At 38.7% G+C, this 8,058-nt stretch overlaps 1 protein-coding gene across 1 annotated transcript in view; it reads right to left on the reverse strand.

Moving 5' to 3' along the window:
- The window catches only part of ME1 (malic enzyme 1, NADP(+)-dependent, cytosolic), a 222,603-nt gene that overhangs the window by 78,023 nt on the left and 136,522 nt on the right, over positions 1-8,058 (reverse strand). The gene's annotated exons all lie outside the window — the stretch shown is intronic.

Raw genomic sequence — 8,058 nt, forward strand, 5'->3', positions numbered from 1 at the left:
AAAAATGCATATTTATATTAAAATTTTCCTTTTAGCCTCAAGGTGTTCTGTTTATAAAAGTAGCTCTTGTGAAATATATCAGATCACTGTGGGTTACAATGCCAGTATCCTGTCAGTAAAAGGAGTATAAAATGAATCAACATCAAACTGCATTTAAAAGTGAAGGTTACTATATTCAATTACAATATTATTGAGGTTTACTATTGCAAACACTTTCATGGGCTGAATATTTCATGTAATCATAACAATAAGTAAGATTTTAGTCTCTAACACTAAATGATACTTTGCAAATCTTTAAAAAGCTTTTTCACTAAAGTTTTTCATCTATAAAAACTTTACTAATAATTTCTAATTTTTACTGTGGCAAAAAAAAGACATCTAACATTAAATTTACTATCCTAGCCATTTTTAAGGGTCCAGTTCAATAATTTAAGTATATTTCCAGTGCTGGGCAACAGATCTCTGGAAACTTTGTAGTCTTGCAAAGCTCAGACCCTTTAAACTCTAATTCCTCCTCTCCTTCCCCACCCATGTTTCCGCTTTCTGGTCCTATGACATTGACCACTCCAGACACTTCGTATGAAGAGATTCAAGCACTAACAACTCCTTATGGGCATAATTTTATTTAGGTATGTTTTGCTGAAAGTGAAGATTTAGTACCTAGCCTTTTGACCTGAGCAAGAAACGTTTCCTAAAATAAACAGAACAGAAATGAATTTCACTTAGAAAATCAACCATATATATATGTGAGCGGGGACTAAGACAAGAGAGAGGAAGGGACTATCGTACTGGGTCTGCTATCGAGTCACTCCTTTCACTGCACTTGCCCTCATTCTAGGTATTTCCAAAGACCATCTCTAGGGAACCCCCTGGAGGTCCAGTGGTTGGGACTCAGCGCCAGGGTCCAGGTTCAATCCCTGGTCAGGGAATTATGATCCTGCAAGAATACGGACAAAAAAATAAAGACCTGTCGTAGAAAATCTGGAGTCAGTGTGAAATCTTTCAAAGAAATTAAAAAAATAAATAAATAAACAAAGGCCATAGCTACCATAGGGGCTACCCTGGTGGCTCAATTGGTAAAGAAGATGCCTGCAATGAGGGAGACCCGGGTTTGATCCCTGGGTTGGGAAGATCCCCTGGAGAAGAAAAGGGCAACCCAGTCCAGTATTCTTTCCTGGAGAATTCTATGGACAGAGAAGCTAGAGTCCATGGGGTCGCAAAGAGCTGGACACAACTGAGAGACTAACACTTTCACTTCACTTTCATAGCTACCATACAAATCTGGCATCAGTTTTTATCACAAATACCATTAAAATGAATTAAATATTTTAATTATTCTGTTGCATTAACTTATAGCATCTCTTTACTTACTGCCTTTGTGCACACATGATTTTCAACAGTTGAAACTCTACTGGGCAGAGACTATAGATGTGGAGTAATCCATTAGCATAATCCAGAGTTTAGTTAAACTAAAAAAGGTTCAAATTATTAGTTGTTTATATCCTTAACTATTTGTAACCAGAAAACAACACCAGTGCTTTCAGGTTGCTACCAGGTGCTTAGCTGCTCAGTCAGTCCGACTCTTTGTGACCCTATGGACTGCAGCCTGCCAGGTTCCTCTGTCCATGGGATATTTCAGGCAAGAATACTGGAGTGGGTTGCCATTTCTTTCTCCAGGGGATCTTCCCGACTCAGGAATCAAATCCTGTGTGTGTCTCCTGTGTTTCCTGCATTGCAGGTGGATTCTTTACCTGTTGAGCCATCTGGGAAGCCTGAGTTCAGTTAGTAAAGCTAAAAAAGGTTAGAATTATTAGTTGTTTATATCCTTAACTGTTTGTAATCAGAAAACAACATCAGTGCTTTTAGGTAAACAAACTCATAATAAATACGGGACATACATAAGGTTAAACTTCTACTACTCTGCTATCAAAGTGTTATATGCAATATGTCAGCAAATCTGGAAGATCCAGCAGTGGCCACAGGACTGGAGGTCAGCCCTCATCCCAATTCCCAAGAAGAGTAGTACTAAAGACTGTGCTAACCATCAGACAATTGCACTCATCTCCCTTGCTAGTAAGGTCATGTTTAAAATCTTGCATGCTAGGCTTCAGCATTTCACAAATCAAGAACTTCCAGGTGTCCAAGCTGGGTTTAGAAAGGCAGACAGACCAGAGATCAAATTGCCAACATTTGCTGGATCATAGAGAAAGCAAGGGAATTCCAGAAAAACATCTACTTCTGTTTCATCAATGACACCAAAGCTTTTGACTGTGTGGACCATAACAAACTGCAGAAAATTCTTAAAAAGATGGGACTATCAGACCATCTTACCTGTCTCCCGAGAAACCTGTATGTGGTGAATCAAGAAGCAACAGTTAGAACCCTGTATGGAACAACTAATTGGTTTAGGATTCAGACAGGAGTACGAAAGGGCTGTCTGCTGTTTATTTAACCTATATGCTGAGCACATCATGCGAAATGCTGGACTGGATGAGTTACAAGCTGGAATCAAGATAGGCAGGAGAAATAACCACCTCAGATATGGGGATGATACCACTTTAATGGCAGAAAGCAAAGAGGAACTAAAGGGCCTCATGATGAGGGTGAAGGAGAAGAGTGAGAGCTGGCTTAAAACTAAATATTTTAAAAACTAAGATCATGGCATCCGGCCCCATTATTTCATGGCAAATAGACAGGGAAAAGGTGGAAGTAGTGACAGATTTCCTCTTCTTGGGCTCTAAAATCACTGGATGGTGACTGCAGCCATGAAATCAGAAGATGATTGCTTCCTGGCAGGAAAGCTATGATAAACCTAGGCAGCGTGTTGAAAGGCAGAGATATTACTCTGCTGACAAAGGTCCGTATAGTCAAGGCTATGGTCTTCCCAGTGGTCAAGTACGGTTGTGAGAGCTGGACCGTAAAGAAGGCAGAATGCCAAAGAATTGATGTTTTCAAACTGTGGTGCTGGAGAAGACTCCTGAGAGCCCCTTGAACAGCAAAAAGATCAAACCAGTCAACCTTAAGGAAAAGCAACCCTGAATACTCATTGGCAGGATTGATGCTGAAGCTGAAGGTCCAGATGCAAACAGCTGACTCACTGGGAAAGTCCCTGATGCTGGGAAAGACTGAGGGCAGAAAGAGAAGAGGGTGTCAGAGGATGAGATGGCTGGATGGCATCACCGATGCAATGAACGTGAACTTGGGCAAACTTTGGGAGATGGTGAGGGACAGGGAGGCGTGGTGTGCTGCAGTCCATGGGGTTGCAAAGAGTTGGACACAACTGGGCAACTGAATGACAACAAACTTACTTCCTATGCAAAAAGTCCTTTTACCCTTGTAATGCATATAAAATACTAAAGTCTATCCAGAAACATGAATACAATGACTCTGTGGATGATTTGTTCATCTATAAAGAGTTGTTAGTTTTATACTATAAAGCCACAGAGAGTGGAAACACTATTTCTTTATGCAATTCAGTTCTAATTTCAAGTAATCATCCAATACTTTCCCTTAAAGTTATACAGTCTTCAGATACTTACATCTCCAACATTCCAGAACTGTACAATTTCACCTCAGTCCTCATTCAACAACCATTTTTCGAGCACCTACTCTGTATTATGACAGGTATTATAAAGGAAAAGAAAAAAAAGACCCAGTCCTTGACTTCTAGTATTTCCAAGACTTAGTGCTAACTCAGATGAATAAATGTAATTTCAACTCAGTGTGATGCATACTATTAGGGTGTATCCATGCTAAGGAACCATATGTGTGTGCCATGTGCTAAGTCGTTTCAGTTATGTCCGACACTTTGTGACCCTATGGACCGTAGCCTGCCAGGCTCCTCTGTCCAAGGGATTCTCCAGGCACCAAAGCTGGAGTGGGGTGCCAGGCCCTCCTCCAGGGGATCTTCCCAACCCAGGGTTCGAACCCACATCTCTTATGTCTCCTGCACTGGCAGGCAGGTTCTTTACCACTAGCTCTACCAGAGAAGCCTCTATTACCTATTAGAAGCCTCTATCTTCTATTACAAGGATAGTCTACAGATTGCAACTGGTTTATAAAAGACAAGGAATGATTAAACAATCAAAAACAGTGAGGCAAGAAGGAGCAATACATACAAAGGTGTGATAGACAAGTACATGTACAGGCAACTAAAACTAGATCTTCATGAATTGTACAAAGGATACATGGAGGGTAGAAGGTGGCAAGACAGAAAGATCAAGTGCAAGGAACGGATCAGAAAGGGGTTTATGTGTGGAAGGTAAAAAGAGTTTAAAAGGGGTGAAGGTAAGTGTATGAAGACTTATTACTATGATGCAAAAGTTACTGAAGGGTTTTGTATGGTGATAAAGAATAAAAGTGGTCAAGGTCTAAGAAGAAGGGCTATGATGATAGACATGGAGTCAGGCATGGATCAAGGACATAACAGTAGGAAAGTCAGATGGATTTAATAATGAACTTGTTCATGATATATATGCACAAGAAAACTTTGAGGGGTCAAAGAAAATACTCAAGAAGAGGAAATTACTGGTCTCTGCTTTAGAATATAATCAGATAAGATATAACCAAATACTCAAGAAGAAATTATTTGTCTCTATTTCAGGATATAATCAAATGGTACTGATATAGATGTTTTAAAAACACACAGAGAAACCAAAGAACTGGTCTACGTGATTATCATAAATAGCTTATGCAAGCCCAAATCTCATTTTTAATCTTTGCACAGATAATTCAACAACTTTTAGTATCTTTGTATCATTTTTTAATTGTGGAAGTAATTTTTATCATGAACTTGCTTTGAAGCTGATTATACAATTAATATGTAGCACAGGGAAAGTAATGTAAGGCAAATAAAAAATCTTTTGTGAAATTTTTTTCTCTTGAATTGTTCCCTTTGCCAACTGTCTTTTGAGCTCCTGCTAAAATAAACGTTGGGCAGCAAGGAAAAGTTAAAGTTTATGCAGAACAAAGTAGTTTAAAACACTGAGTGAGTTTATTCCTCTGGGTCAAGTATAATTAGATGATGTGACCAACATTTTCAACTGACTCATAATGATCACAGATATTCTTGAATCACCATGTTTTATGAAACAGATCCAGCCCTGAATGTTGAAACAAAATACAGCTTCTACAATACTTTAATAAACTCCTAAAATTGGAACACTTTTGAGAATGTTTAATTATAATCCACCCTCTCACTGAAGAGAGAAATCTATATACCTAATTGAATCTGGCCATGTACTTTTTAAAGCCCAGGTTTTACTTATCACATGGTCCTGAGATACGGGCTTTGCAGTCAGCTTTCTAAACTTCCTGAGCTGAAAGTCAGATCCCAAACTACAGTGAACTCACTGAAATAAGAAATGTCACTCTAGGAGGACTCCGAAGAAATGAACTTTGAACCTATCCCAGGCGACGCCACTCCAACCTAGCCTCAAAATGACTGAGCCTTTTTTTATATTAGAATTTCTATAATTCCAATCTCACCATACTGGCTAACAATACATTTAACAGCTGTTCATTCTTCTTCCTATTTGCAAATGTGGCAGTCTTTACACATACACTGTAGGGTGTGGAATTGTTCTGACTAAAGATGTGAAAAAAAAAATGGGTCACCATCTGTGGACACCACAAAGAAAAACAGTCTAAAGAATTAACCACTACATCATGGTTAAGTCAAAATTGTGGCATGCTGTGTTAATTCTGGCTTGCTTTATAATTTGTAAAACAAAAATAACAGTCAAGTGATGGAAAATTGAATTAGCCAGAATGTAATCATCTTGGTAATATGAATAATTACTTTATTCTTATGTCTTGATTATGACAAATTTTACACAAATTTTGTTACAGCTTTAAATAATAGAACTTGGAAATCTATCAGCTCAAAAAGATCTACTACCAGCTTGCATCAAATGTATAGTCATTATTTTATATAACATACCAACTTCAGTACTTATTTTTAGTCCCTCAAGAAATAGTCTATTGAGATCTGAGAAAATCAGGTATTCACCACTCACATCTTTATGGTTCTCTTTCCAATGAAAATGATGCAAGTAACTCATCAAAAAGAAGGCATGTTTAAAATTTAATTTCCTAGTAATAGTGAAACATTTGTACCAATTTACTCATATTCTCTGTGTGGTCTCCCTCTGAGTATAGTTCAATTCAGTTCAACAAGTGTTTAATATATATCTTCTGTATCAGGCATTAACATAAGAACTTGCTCATAAAATGAACAAACTAGATCACTGTTGGGGAACATACGTTCCAGTGGGTGAGACACACAGTAAGCAATAAATGTAATAAATAAATAAACTATATACAATGATGTAATCTATACAAATAATATAAAGTTATACCATAAGGGACTTCCCCTAGTCCAGGGGTTAAGACTTTGCCTTCTGATGCAGGGGGTGCAGCTGTGATCTCTAGTCAGGGAGCTATGATCCCACATACCTTGTGGCCAAAAACAAAAACATAATGCAGTAAACCAAAACCAAAGAAGTAATGCAACAAAATCAATAAAGACATAAAGACTTTAAAAATGGTCCACCTCAAAAAAAAAATGTGAAAAAAGAAAGTTATCTTATAAGGAAAAAGTCATGCCAAACAATTGTATCAGGAGAGCCAGGGGTGGCAAGAAGGTTGGGCTGATTTCAGTTATTATCCGGATGGGGCAATAAGGATAAGGCTTAGGAGAAGGTAAGATTTCAATAGAGACTAAAAAACCAAGTTAATCAAGTAGATTTCAGGGAGGGAAGGGGGCAGGTGGGGGAGAGTGGAGGATATTTTAGAAAGAAGTACAAGAAAGCGCAAATGTTCTGAGTTGGGAACATGCCCTGAGAGTCCAATGCCAGGGCAGGCAGGGCAGACAGAGTGACCTCTGCACGGGAGATCAGGATGGGCCAACACAGGGGCTCTGACTTTTACTAACTGAGACATGCTGCCCATCAGCAATAATGTTAAGTCAAGATACAACATTAATTGCAAATTAGATTCCAAACTTCCTAAAGAACAAAAGAGTCCCTTTTAATTTTGACCTTACCCCCACCACCTTTCTGACTTTGCTTAATTCCCCTTTTCCTTTCAACATCTTTAATTTCCAATAGTAAAATTCTATCTCATTCAAGTACGGTAACACTATTTCGCCATCAAACCCAGCCATATAGATTAAGGTTAGTCTTTGAAAGTAAAAACTAAACTACTTTCATAGGTGCGTATCTGCTCTGTTTATAAAGACATGTAAACTAAGGAGGGCAGGAAAAGAAGATTACACACAAAAGGAGGCAGGAAAAGATGAAGATAACCTTATTGTGATCCACAAAGCATTGTTACTTGTAGTGGTTTTTTGGTTTTTGTTTTTAGGTTAATCGATGAGTACGACTAAGGAAATCTACAGTGATTATTCTTTTTTAGTATCAGCAACTAGCAGATATATCCAAATTTTTCTAACTTAATACATATGGTAATATAGATGGACAACAACAAGAAAGAAAAATTTTAAGGAACTGGGCTGTACTTCCACAGTGGCTCAGTGGTAAAGGATCCGCCTGCCAATACAGGAGACATGGGTTCGATCCCTGCGTTGGGAGGATTCTACATCCTGCAGAGCAACTGAGCCTGTGCTCTAGAGCCCAGGAGACACAACTACTGAGCCCCTGTGTTTCAACTACCGAAGCCCATGTGCCCATCACTTCATGAGAAATAGATGGGGAAACAGTGGAAACAGTGTCAGACTTTATTTGGGGGGGGCTCCAAAATCACTGCAGATGGTGATTGCAGCCATGAAATTAAAAGACGCTTACTCCTTGGAAGGAAAGTTATGACCAACCTAGATAGCTTATTTAAAAGCAGAGACATTACTTTGCCAACAAAGGTCCGTCTAGTCAAGCTATGGTTTTTCCAGTGGTCATGTATGGATGTGAGAGTTGGACTGTGAAGAAAGCTGGGCACTGAAGAATTGATGCTTTTGAACTGTGGTGTTGGAGAAGACTCTTGAGAGTCCCTTGGACTGCAAGGAGATCCAATCAGTCCATTCTAAAGGAGATCAGTCCTGGG

Source organism: Bison bison, unplaced genomic scaffold (genome assembly GCF_000754665.1).
Source record: "Bison bison bison isolate TAMUID 2011002044 unplaced genomic scaffold, Bison_UMD1.0 scf7180017864473, whole genome shotgun sequence".
Lineage (NCBI taxonomy): Eukaryota > Metazoa > Chordata > Mammalia > Artiodactyla > Bovidae > Bison > Bison bison.